Source organism: Desmodus rotundus, chromosome 2, assembly GCF_022682495.2.
Source record: "Desmodus rotundus isolate HL8 chromosome 2, HLdesRot8A.1, whole genome shotgun sequence".
Lineage (NCBI taxonomy): Eukaryota > Metazoa > Chordata > Mammalia > Chiroptera > Phyllostomidae > Desmodus > Desmodus rotundus.
In genome coordinates this window covers 97,569,318-97,582,738 of record NC_071388.1, presented here as the reverse complement: position 1 = coordinate 97,582,738, position 13,421 = coordinate 97,569,318, and positions in this window count along the sequence as shown.

Below are 13,421 nucleotides of genomic sequence, written 5' to 3'. Positions count from 1 at the left end.
AGAAAAGCAGCAGAAAGGGAGGCAGAGCCATCTGGTTTCCCTGCCTTCCAATGGGTTGAGAGCAAGAAAAAAGGTCGCCCGGGAGTAACTGCATTCTGAAAATGACAGTACTTTAAGGAAAGTACTTTTAAGGAAAGGTGGTGTAGAATGATGGAGTTAATGGAAGAGGAGCAAGAAAGTTATCGTGATAAATGTTTTCTCTTAAAGATGCTTTCTTCACAGGCTTGTAACTAAAAAGCATTATTAGCAGGAGAACAGTCTATTCATCTTTATCACTATCACCTACCCAAGTCCCCCTTCTTGAAGCCTCAAACAAAGCAGTTTCTCTGTTCCCTCTGGCTGCTGCACTTTTCCCAGTAACACCACCTGGGCTTTGTTATGATAGGTCTAATGCAGGGATGCCTCTTAAGGGGGCAGGAGAGAGGCTACTCTTTGTCCTCAGATTTTTCTCTTCCTCAGCTCTGGTACTTACTCTGATCTCTCTCCCCAAATGTTCCAGATCTTAGCATCCCCAGCCAAACTGCATTTGAATAAGGGAACATCTTGGAATGTTCAGTTCACTATTAAGTTCACAAGGGACAGGAAATGCCAGTGTCACAGGAAGAAACAGCCTGATATGAGCTTGACAAGATCTGTGTCAATGTCTTCCAACATTTCTCATTCTTTGACTTACCTTTGGATGTTTGAATACACTAGCAAGACACATAGGCTCAGAGAATAAGTGCTTGGGAGAGGGCCTGAAAAGGTTTTCAGGTGACTAAGAGAAAAGCAAAATGACAGGAGAAAAAGAAAGGAAGGGAGACAAGAAGTCCAAAGAACAAAAAGAGATGAGGGAGATGTGGTGGAGGAGGAGGCAAAGAAAGGTGTCCTGCCTAGCTCTGTCAGTGGGCAGACTGCGGCAAGGACCTCTTTTGTACATGATTGTGCTGGCTCTGGTTTTGAGTTGAGAGAAAGTGAGACTTACTTCTGTGAAGAAAGGCAGAGCTCTTTCTTCAGTATGTATGTGACTGTTGATTAATTTCTCAACTTTCCCCACTTGACTATGAGCTTCTTGAGCCCACAACTTGTTATAATCATCTTGGTGTCCCCAGCTCTGCCTGGCCCATATTTGATGTTCATCAAATGTGTGTCAAAAGAAATAAACCAAGAAAATAAGAGTGGCCTACCTAGAATTGTCTCAAGAGGGACCTCAGTGAGGCACCTCATAATAGAAGTCACCTGGGATGCAGGCTTAGGCATCTCATCAAGGACAGCAGTGCTGTGGATACACATTTGTGATAATACTGAAACCCTTTGTCAAAAGGATGAATTTTAGGTGGGGTCTCTTCTCCACTCATTTTTGTACAATAATTTTCTGTCCCCACTGAAAAGCCTGGGCTTAAAATCACCCCCATGTCTGGGTGACTTCCAGCAGGTTGCATAACCTCTTTGTGGCTTAGTTTCCCCAGCTGTAAACTAGGACAATAACGCTTAGCTCATAAGGTTGCTATGAGGGTCAAGTGAATTAGCATTTGTAAAGTGATCTGAGCTATGCCTGACACATAGTAAACATGATATAAGTGTTTGTCTTGGGTAGTTGTTCAGGAAACACAGATTTATATTTCGAAATCCTCTTTATGTTTTCTTGCTTTATACCAAAATCCCCTTTTTTGTCTTAAAGTGATTCCTGAGGAAAGGTCTTCTAAATAGATCCAGAAAAATGAAGATTAGTTCAACCCACTTCTTGGGCAATGGAATTTTCTCCCTGAACCTCTTCTAAGGTCAAGTTCACTTACTGTAGGGAGCACACCCACCTGCAGTACTCAAACATTAGGGCTGGCCTAAAGGAAAGGTGCAGTTGGAAAGTCAGGAAGTCTGGGGGTTTTTTAAGGGTGGAGCCAAGAGACACAACTAATTTCCTTTACAGAACTATTATACACTTTATAATAGAAAAATACATGGAATAACTACTATGTGCCACTTAATACTTGTCCCATATAATACTTATAACCACCCTGCAAAGTCGTGCTTATTTCAGTTTCAGGTGAGGGAACTATAACAGGGAGAGGTTAGGTAACTTGCCTGGGATCACACAGCTGGTTAGGGATAGAGCCAGATTTTGAACTGAAGTCAGACTTGATTCCAAAGCCCTTTTTAGATTCCCCAATGCTGGTTCCAGAGCATGTGCTATAGGCATGCTATCAGAAGACAGAAGGAATTTCAATCCAGCAGGGCAGAGGCCCAGGCTGAGGTTTTCTTAGGACACGAAGGTTTCCTTAGGAAAAGCAAGCTGGTCTGGTTCTGTAAGTCTATTGCAAAACCTGCCACTGCTGAGTCATTGAACAACTTCCTAGAGGCTGGAAGGGATTTTTCTAAAGCTACCTGCTCACTCCCACCCCCTTCAGGAAGTTCAATGCCAAATCATGTGATACTGAAAACAAGCAAGCCCTTGTTCATAAAGACCATGGTCAGTCCCCCAAGCTGAAAGCTTTTTCTCAAATATTGTGCCCTTTAAATGGCACAAAAAACATGATTCTGGGCAAGGGTCCCAGACGACCCCATGAAGATGAAAAACAGCTGACAGATCTGCTGATAACAGGGGAAGGCCATAGAATCTCTTCAACCTGAATCTCTACTTTGCTGAAAACCCTTTATTATTCCTACTTCCTCCCTGCAGGTTGAAATCTCACCTTGGTTTGGGTCTCAAGGCCCTCCATTGTGGAGCTCTACCCTCCCCCATTCTTAACTTACCTAAAACTCTCTTACCTAAAACTCATCTTGCTACTGCCAAATCAGTTTACTCTCTGTTACCAGAGCATACCTTGGTCTACCTCAGGCTTGGGGAGGAACACACTTTACCCTCAAGATTCTTCTGGCTAAAAATAACCTGTCTAACAATCAAATAGACATGAGACAGATTAGCAAGAGTAAATAACCAAATTTAATACATACATGTGTATGGGAACCCCACATGTATGAAAAGTTCAGAGATAGAAAGGGGTTGGGGTATATAGGACATCATGAACTAGGGATGAGGTAATACACCTTGGGGGCTTTGAAGGGTCATTGCTGGATGATAAGAACAGACATTTAGTACAATAAATAGAAGTTTATCCTGCCCTATAGATAGGTCAAAAGAAGTTATCTTTGATAATAGTTTTTATGGGCAGGGTCACTACCTAATTCAAGTTCTCCTAGGTAACTAAAGGGAGGGGCAGAATTTTCTCTTGAGCCTGCAGCTAAAGTTGCCTTTAGTTCAGAGTAATATGCTTACCACTGAGGCACATCTTGGGTGACTAGTTCTGGACCCCGACAAGCTCTACACTTTGGCTCACACCAGCCCCTCTTTCCTTCATTCAAACCACCCCAGCCTGACATGACCTCTCTTTTTTCTGACCATTTCCAACTAGCCTCAGAATTTATTAAGCAATAAATCATGTACTCCTGAAATGCCCCCCTTTCAACAAATTTTGTCATTGTCTGGGTTGCTGTATAAATCCTTTATTGTTAACATTTCACGTGTTCATATTTTGCCTCTCCAACTAGATTATCAGAGACTGGAGGGCAAGAGCCATGTTTATCATGGCATTTCCACAGTATCTTACCCAGTGCTCCATGCCTCATATGTAGATCTAAATCAACATTTCTAGCTTTATTTTGAAGACTGGCCAACTCTCTCTCTGCTCCTACCTTTCTGTTTGTACCAAGAGTAGTTTGAGCAAATAAAAAGGAATTTGGCAGTAATTTTCTTTTAGGCAGTACTTGAAGTTTAGCATTTCAGAGGATCTCAGCTGCCCTACAGATAATGCTAGAAGAAATTAAGCTAATGAGACCCAAAGGGTAAGTCCTTAAAACTCTGGACCCAATTTCCCCAACATTCTTAGAACAAACAAACAAAAACTGGCAATGGCAAAACCTGCTTCTCTGGATGGTTCCTGTCTATAAACCCCTACAGGAAGCTGAAGGGTCCTGAAAAAAGGGAAACCAGGTTAGTTCTGCTGCTATTGCTACTGCTCCCACCATAAAATACAGCAGAGAATTGGAAACAGGATACCATCTGTCAACACATTCTTCTGATGTCACAAGTAGGCACTTTTACACTCCGGAAAAGGAGCCGTACCAGTGGAATGTAGCCAGGTGTCTTATTTCCAGTAGTTATCTCCATCACTCTGGAACTACGAGTCTCAGGACTGAGTCAGAGAGGCCTGAGTCTTGCAGCCAGAAGCCACCGCTGTCAATCCACATCCTAAAAGAATGTCTTCCCTCAGAAGCCCTGCCTGCAGGCTCCAGGACATCCCAGATTAAGGTAGGATCTTGATGTAAGAAGTTTTTCTAAAGCTTCCAAGGTATTTTTAATGTGCAGCCAGAGTTGAGAGCACTTGGGCTTTGGCTCTGACCTCCTAGAATGCCAGAATGAATCTTCTCACTGCTCTCTGTCATCTCCATCCCCTTCCTTGTTTCACCCACTCCCTGGTCTGTAGCAGTCCCACTCCTTCCTAAACACAGGCCTCTAGGCATTAGAAAAGGCAAATGGATTATGAACATTCTGTATTTTCCTATACTCTCTCCTGTTCCCTTCTTTCATCTCAAGTGCAGGTTTCTCCTCTTCCGTGAGCCTTTCCTTCACACCCTTAGCCTCCTGTGCATTTCCTCTGCAGCAGTTATAAACCAACCCCTGTTCAGCACACACTCACCCACTACCTCATAGTGGAATACAGCCCCTCACATGGGCATTCTTTATCTCTCCTGAAATCAAAAACTCCAAAGAGCCATTCTCTTAACCTTTTTATGTTCTGACAGGGATGAGCATAGAATCCTGTGCACATAATAGACATAAGGGGTGCTTAAATATTTAATGGAGGGGAAAAGGGGAGGGAACAAGGGAAAAAATTTATTCAACAATTGCTCATTGTGCATCTAACATGAAGGTAGTGGAGAAATAGTGAAATAGTAAACAAAAGATAAAATAATCCCCCAGACTGTGGTAAGTATATGTAAAAATAAATCAGGGAAAGGAGATGGGGAATGAAAAAATTAATTTGTTAAATATCTAGTAAATGTAAACTATGCAAAGATACTTTTAAAATATTTTAAAAGTATCTGTAATTTAAAAACATTTTTAAATTACAGTTGACATATAATATTATATTATGGTATACAACATAAAGATTAGACATTTATGTAACTTGTGATCACCTCATTAAGTCTAGTACCCATCTGACACCATACATAGTTATTACAATATTACTGCCTCCATTTCCTATGCTATACTTTAAATCCCCATGACCGTTTTTATACCTGACAATTTGCACAACTTAATTCCTTCCCATTTTTCACTCATCCCCCACAAATACCCTCCTCTCTGGAAACCATCAAAATGTTCTCTGTATCTATGAGTTTGTTTGTGTCTTCATTTCTTTTTAGATTCCACATGTGAATGAAATTATATGGTATTTGTCTTTCTATGTCTGACTTATTTCACTTAGCATAAAACCTTCTAGGTTCATCCATATTGTTGCAGATGGCAAGATTTCTTTTGGAAGGAAAAGAGAGAGAAAGGGAAGAACGGAAGGGATAGTGGGGAGAAGGATTTTCAGGAACTACTATAAAGGACATGTGGACAAAACCAAGAGGGAGGGTGGAAGCAGGGGAGGGAGGTGGGTTTGGCTGGGGTGGGGTAGAGGGGTGGGGAGAAAATGCAGACAAGTGTAACTGAACAACAATAAAATAATTTAAAAATTGGAAAAAAAAGATTTCTTTCTTTTTATGGATGAGGAATACTCCATTGTATATATGTACTATCTCTTCTTTATCCATTTGTCTATCAAGGGATGCTTAGGTTGCCTCCATTTTTGACCATTGTAACTAATGCTTCAATGAACATAGGCATGCATATGTCTTTATGAATTAGTGTTTTCAGTTTCTTTGGGTAAATACCCACAATTAAATTGCTTCTTTGGAAGCAATGGAATACCCTTCTTTGTCTCGTTATAGCCTTTGTTTTAAAGTTTATTTTGTCTGATATAAGTGTTGTTACCCCAGCTTTCTTTCCTTTCCAATTGCATTAAACATCTTCTTCTATCCCTTTACTTTCAATCCTGAAATGGGTCTCTTGAAGACAGCAAAAGAATAGGTATCATTTTCTTTTCTTTTTTAAAAATATTTTATTGATTATGCTATTACAGTTGTCCCATTTTCCCCCTTTATTCCACTCTGCCCTGCATCCCCCCTCCCACCCACATTTCCCCCTCTTAGTTCATGTCCATGGGTCATGCATATAAGTTTTTTGGCTCCTCCATTTCCTATACTATTCTTAACCTCCCCCTGTCTATTTTGTACCTAATATTTATGCTTCTTATTCCCTGTACCTTTTCCCTTATTCTCTCCCCTCCCCCTACCTGCTGATAACCCTCCATGTGATCTCTATTTCTGATTCTGTTCCCATTCTAGTTGTTTGCTTAATTTGTTCTTGCTTTTCCTTTTGTTTTTTAGGTTTGGTTGTTGATAGCTGTGAGTTTGTTGTCATTTTACTGTTCATAGTTTTGATCTTCTTAGATAAATCCCTTTAACATTTCATATAATAAGGGCTTGGTGATGATGAACTCCTTTAACTTGACCTTATCTGAGAAGCACTTTATCTGCCCTTCCATTCTAAATGATAGCTTTGCTGGATACAGTAATCTTGGATGTAGGTCCTTGCCTTTCATGACTTGGAATACTTCTTTCCAGCCCCTTCTTCCCTGTAAGGTCTCTTTTGAGAAATCAGCTGTAGTCTTATGGGAACTCCTTTGTAGGTAACTGTGTCCTTTTCTCTTGCTGCTTTTCAGATTCTCTCCTTCTCTTTAATCTTGGGTAATGTAATTATGATGTGCCTTGGTGTGTTCCTCCTTGGGTCCAGTTTCTTTGGGACTCTCTGAGCTCCCTGGACTTCCTGGAAGTCTATTTGCTTTGCCAGATTGGGGATGTTCTCCTTCATTGTTTGTTCAAATAAGTTTTCAATTTCTTGCTCTTCCTCTTCTCCTCTGGCACCACTATGATTTGGATGTTGGAATGTTTAAAGTTGTCCCAGAAGTTCCTAAGCCTCTGCTCATTTTTTTGAATTCTTGTTTCTTCATTCTCTTATGGTTGTATGTTTATTTCTTCCTTCTACTCCACACTGTTGATTTGAGTCTAAGTTTCCTTCCCATTACTGTTGGTTCCCTGTACATTTTCCTTTATTTCACTTTTCATAGCTTTCATTTTTTCCTCTATTTTGTGACCATACTCAACCAATTCTGTGAGCATCCTGATTACCAGTGTTTTGAACTGTGCCTGTGATAGGTTGGCTATCTCGTAGTTGTATTTTTTCTGGAGCTTTTATCTGTTCTTTCACCTGGGCCTTTTTTCTTTTCTTTTCTTTTTTTTTTTTTTTGTCTCAGCATGCCTGTTATGTAGTAAGGGGAGGAGCCTCAGGTATTCACCAGGGTGGGGCAACCCACATCACTGCTTTGTGGCACTGTCTGTGGGGGAGAGAAAACAATGCCATTTGTTCAGCTGTCAGGCCACTTTCAGTCACTTCCCCCACTACCCACAAGCAAATTGGGCCCTTCTGGTGCTGGTACCGGGTGGGTGGTTTTGTGTACATTCTAGGACCCTGTGGGTCTCTCCAATGAACTCTCCTGTGAATCTGGGAGTTTCTCCTGCTGCTGCAACCCCCACAGATTTTTTCCAGTCAGAGGTTTTGAGGTTTTATTTCCCTAGGTTATGTGGTCAGTCTCGCTCCCAGTTGTTCCTCTGGGTTTATCTGCACACCAATGTGGGACTGCCCAGTCCACCAGCTGCTGCCCTTCCCCAAGTTCCCTCTGCCCCAGCTGCCTGTCTCTGCCCCTCCTAACAGTCTGGATGAATGTTTCTTCTTTAACTCCTTGGTTGTCAGACTTCCATACAGTTCAATTTCCTGTCAGTTCTGGTTATTTTTGTTTTAAAATTTGTTGTTTTCCTTCTTTTGGTTGTGTGAGGAGGCAGAAGAAGGTGTAGGTATCTACCTACACCTCCATCTTGGCCAGAAATCCTGGGTATTATTTTCTTATCCATTAAGCCACCCTATGTCTTTTGATTGGATCATTGAATCCATTTACATTTAAAGTAATTATTGTTAGATATATAGTTATTGTCATTTTATTATTCATATTTTTATCTGTTTTTCCATTTTCTTAAAGAAATCCTTTTAACATTTCTTTTAATACTGGCTTGGTGGTGAGGAATTCCTTTAGTTTTTTGTTTTTCTTGTCTGAGAAGCTCTTTATCTGTCTTTTGATTCTAAACAATAACTTTGCTAGATAGAGTAATCTTGGTTGTAGTCCCTTGCTTTCCAGCACTTTAAATACTTCATGGTAATTCCTTCTGGCCTGCAAAGTTTCTGTGGAGAAATCAGCTGACAGTCTTACAGGAGCTCCTTCTTAGGTAACTGTCTTTCTCTTGATACTTTTAATATTCTTTGTCTTTAGCCTTTGTAACTTTAATTATGATTTGTTTTGATGTGGGCTTCTGGGTTCATTTTGTTTGGGAATCTCTGCACTTGCTAGGCTTGTATGTCTGTTTCCTTCACCAGGTTAAGGAAGCTTTTAGCCATTTTTTCTTTAAATAGGTTTTCAATTCCTTGCTCTCTCTTTTCTTCTGGTACCCCTATAATGAGACTGTTGATACACTTGATGTTGTCCCAGAGACCTCCTAAACTATCCTAATTTTTTGTAATTCTCTTTTGTGTTTTTGTTTTTTGCTGTTCTGATTGGGTGTATTCTGCTACCTTGTCTTCCAAATTGCTGATTCTATTCTCTGCTTCATCTAATCTACTGTTGACTCCCTCTAATGTATCTTCATTTCAGTTATTGTAGTCTCCATCTCTAATTGGTTCTTTTTTATGTTTTATATCTCCTTTTTTATGTTTACTATCTCTCTATTAAAGTTCTCACAGAGTTCACTGAGATCCTTATAGCCAATGTTTTGAACTCTGCAGCTGGTTGGTTGCTTATCTCTATTTAGTTAAGTTGTTTTTCTGGAGTTTTGTCCTGTTCTTTCATTTTGGACGTTTCTTTGTCTCCTCATTCTGGCTGCCTTCCTATGTTTATTTCTAAGTATTGAGTAGAGTTTCTATGTCTCCTAGTCTTTGGTAGAGTGGTCATATGTAGTAGGTGTCCAGCGAGGCTCAGTGGCACAGTCTCTTTCTGTGGGTGCTCCAAGTGTGTCCCTTGTGTCAGTTATGTGTACCCTCTTGTTGTAGTTGAACGTTGATTGCTGTTAGCACATCAGTGGGGGGGATTTACCCTCAGGCTGACTGGCTGTGAGGACTGGCCATCACTATAGCAAAGGAGCTACAGTGCAGGGGCCAACCCCACAGAGCAAGATTCAATTTAGCAGCACTCTGGTGCTTCCAAGTCTGGTCTTTGGGTATGTCCTTTATGGAGGTGGTTGGGTGGTGGTGTGGTGTGGTCTGAAGCTGGACATCAGGTATGTTGGCCAAGTTCAGCTGCTACCTGTGTCCTGCCTGGGATGAACTGCAAAGTGATCTGCACATGGTTGCTACTTGTACTGGGCTTAGAGTTGCCTGAGAGAAGCTAAGCTGCAAACCAAAGCTGGCTGCCACAGTGCAAGTCTTGGAGCTACTCAGCAAGAGGTATGGAGCACACCAAGGCACGATGCTACTTGCTTGGACTTTGTGAATCTTTGAGAGAATTTAGGAGAGTCTGTAGCACAAACCAAGACAGAACACTTGTATGAAAAAGCCACTGGAAATGGCTTGGATGGGCCCACAAGGTGGCTGGGGTAGGGTTTTAGGGAACCATCAGGAAGGAGTGAGCAATGTTAGCCAGGGTGATGGAGACTCAGATGTGACGCCTGTCTATGCCTGCAGCGGGGGAGGACTCAGCAGAGGAACAATGGCTTCTGCCAGCACTTCTGTCTGGGAGAAAGCTGCTCCTACAGCCCTTGCCCTGAAGTCAGACCATTCATTTCTTCCCCATTTGTCCCTCACACTTTTTGAGCTGCTCCATGCCGGAGCTCAGAGTAAGTAAGTCTTCAGCAACTAAGTCTGTGCATGGGCCCTTAAGAGGACCACCTAGGATTTCAGCAGCTCTGTCTCACTCAGCCATAATTCCTGCTGTTTTTTTCAGCCAAAAGTTAGGGGGATTTCTCTTCCTGGCACTGGAACTCTGGTTTGGGGAACCCATGTGGGGCTGGCACCCTTCACTTCATGGGGGACCACTGCCGCTGAGATATCCCTCCCAATTTTTAACTGCCCCACATGGGTATGCAACCAGCCTGTTCCAAGTATCTGCCCCTCTTACAAGTCTCAACTTGGCTTTTTCTGTGTATCCTTAGCTGTAGGACTTCTATTCAGCTAGACTTCAGGAAGTTCTAAATAATGGTTGTTCTATAGTTTAGTCGTAATTTTGACATGGGTATGGGAGAAAGTGAGCACAGTGTTAACCTACTCTGCCATCTTGATCAGAAGTCCAAACTATACATACATTTAATTTACATCTACCTACAGTTTTCCCCACAAGATTGTACCACTGTAGAAGGAGGCCACTGAGTATCTCTATTATAGGTTGCTAGGGCTATTGTAACAAAGTACCACAGGCCAAATAGCTTAAACAACAGATGTTTATTGTCTCGCAGTTCTGGAGACTAGAAGCCTAATATCAAGGTATTAGGAGTATTGATTCCTTCTTAGGACTGTGAGGGAAGGATCTGTTCCAGGTCTCTCTCCTTGATGTGCACCCTAATGACCTTACTTTATTTAAATTAAATTTAACTTAATTTCCTCTGTAAAGGCCCTATCTCCAAATAAGGCTCCATTTGAGGTACTGGGGGCTAGGACTTCAACATATGGATTTTGGAGGAATATAATTCAACCTATAACAGTGTTCAAAGTTGTTACCTTTAAAAAAATATCAGGATCCACATACCATCCAGGGTTAACCAGTTAAAGATTATTTTACTCAATTGGAAACTCCTTGAAGGCATGAACTCTGTTGTTGTTCAGACCTATCTCTCAGTCACTAGGCCCACACCTGGCCCGTGGAAAAGATTAAGTTCACTTTTGTTCAAGAAAACTCAGAATAAAGTTGTTTAATCCAGAAAATCAAGAAATCTTGATAGCCTGCAGCAGTTCCTGGAACTCTCTGAATCAAAGGAAATTATGTTGCAATGGCACAGAATCTGTCTCTGGATTTCTTAATTAGGGGTATTTGCATTATGAGAGGAGATTTGTTTCTGAATAGTCATTGCTCTCCTCCTGTCAAATCAATGGCCTCTGCTCTTGACATCAGAACTATCTCTACAGCAACTACATGAGTCATAGAGATGTTTGACTCTCAGTAGGAGAACGAACAGCAGGAAAGAGAAAAAGCATCTTAAGATAGAGGCCCCTTACCGGGATGTACAGGAGAAAAGGAGAGCGCATAGCTCAGCTTCTCAGTTACCAAATGTGATAGAAACAACAAAATAGCTTTTAACCAAGTGTCTCCCCACTTTCAGGATATGCTGGTGCTTCTCTTCCGGATGCTCAGTAAAGGTCTCTGAAGCCCCACACCAAATGAGCCCCTTGCCCTCTGACCCTGGACCAACTGTGAGAAGCTCAATACTCAAGCACTCAAGAACACAAAAAGAAGACAACACTGGTGTGGAGATATGGGCTATTACCACAAGTCTGCCTGACATTTTTTTTTTTTTTAACTCACTGAGGTCTTCTATGTGCTTGCATTGTCCCCTGGAGATTTCAGATATGGTATCTTAGTTCAACCATCACAGATTTTATGAATGGAGGGTATTCCATATGTGAAGACATGCTTCCTATGTCTTCTTTCATCACTAAAAGTATTGAATGAAGGTCTCAGCAAGGCTTTGTCACAGTGGGCAGCATACTTAAGATCTATTTGTTCAGATAATCAAGAAAGAGAAGCCAGATGGTTAAGCAGGAAAGAGTTTTCATGTTTTTTTTTCTACCAACTTGTAGCCTGCATCAGATATCTAGTCCTCCAGGTTGGATGCCAAGAAAAATCCTAAGAAAAACTTTTGGAAGGTTGTCCACAAAGCTAAGTCATGTCAACCAGAACTCCAGACAATCATAAAGGAAGAAGAGAATCTTTTTTTCACACTGCTGTGAAGAGGCTGCTGAAGAGCTATAATCCAGCTGAAAATGGAGAGAAACAATTAGGATCTGTTCGTGGTGTCACTACCAGACATATGAGGGAGCAAGCTTTTAAATCAATAGTGGGTAGATTTTGACCTGTGGGTTAAAAATGACCTATTGCCTGTTTTTATGAGTAAAATTTATTGAAACATGACTGTGCCTATTTATTTGCCTGTGACCTCTTTTGCACTACAATGAAGAGTTTTAGTAGTTTTGACAGAAATTGTGTGGTCTACAAAGGCAAAAATAACTTACTAACTGGTCTTTTACTGAAAAAGTTTACTGACCTATGCATTAGAAGATTTCAGCTCTCAGTCTTCAAGCCACCCCCAGTTAAGTCCTAGTGGAGCAGAGACAAGCTGTCCCCACCAATCCTTGCCGAAATCATAGATTTTTGAGCAAAATAAGCATTAATATTTTAAGCCACTAATTTGGGGATAGCTTGTTTCATAGCATTAGATAATTGGAACAGTTTTATAAGCATGCTGGATTCAAGAGGACCTGACCACAGGAGATGATTTCATATCCAGCTTCTATTGATCAGAGCTTATCTTTGTATGTATCAACATGTAATAGTTCATTAGCAGCAAGTATAGTAGGAAATGACAATAAAGCATTTTCCCATTCCCGACTCTAATAAGAATTAGACTAGATGCTTCCTTTAATTCAGATTTCAATAACATCACAATACTAACCTTATCTTCAAGAAAAAATAATTTCGCATTACTTTCTAGTAATACCTCATTAATATTGGCCCTCAAGAATTGTTTGCTGGCATCATTATGGGTAAGTGTGTGGTCTGATTATCCTCTACTATCAAACTAGGCTTTGATGTTACATTTCCTATAACTCATACAGATTTCTCTGCATTACAGTGATTCAAATCAAATGGAGACAAAAATTAAATATAGAACCAGAACAAAACTTCTTTCAACTATTAAACAACATTAGGGATTTGTTTTAGCAAAATATCATCTCTCACATTAAATTTAATTACATAAGATTTTGTGGCTTTTTAAGTTTAGTTTGATAATTTATTTTTTCTAATTATCTAATGTATAAATAGATCTGTAACATAGAATTCTAGACCTACTTTTACACATATGTGTTCATGCAACATCTGAATATGCAGTAGTGTAAATCTATAATATGTAATTTTTTTTCCTTTAAAAGACACAAGAGGACAAATATTGTGTGATTCCATTTATATGAAGTACCTAGAATAGTTAAATACATAGAGACAGAAAGTAAAATAGTGTTACCAGTGTTG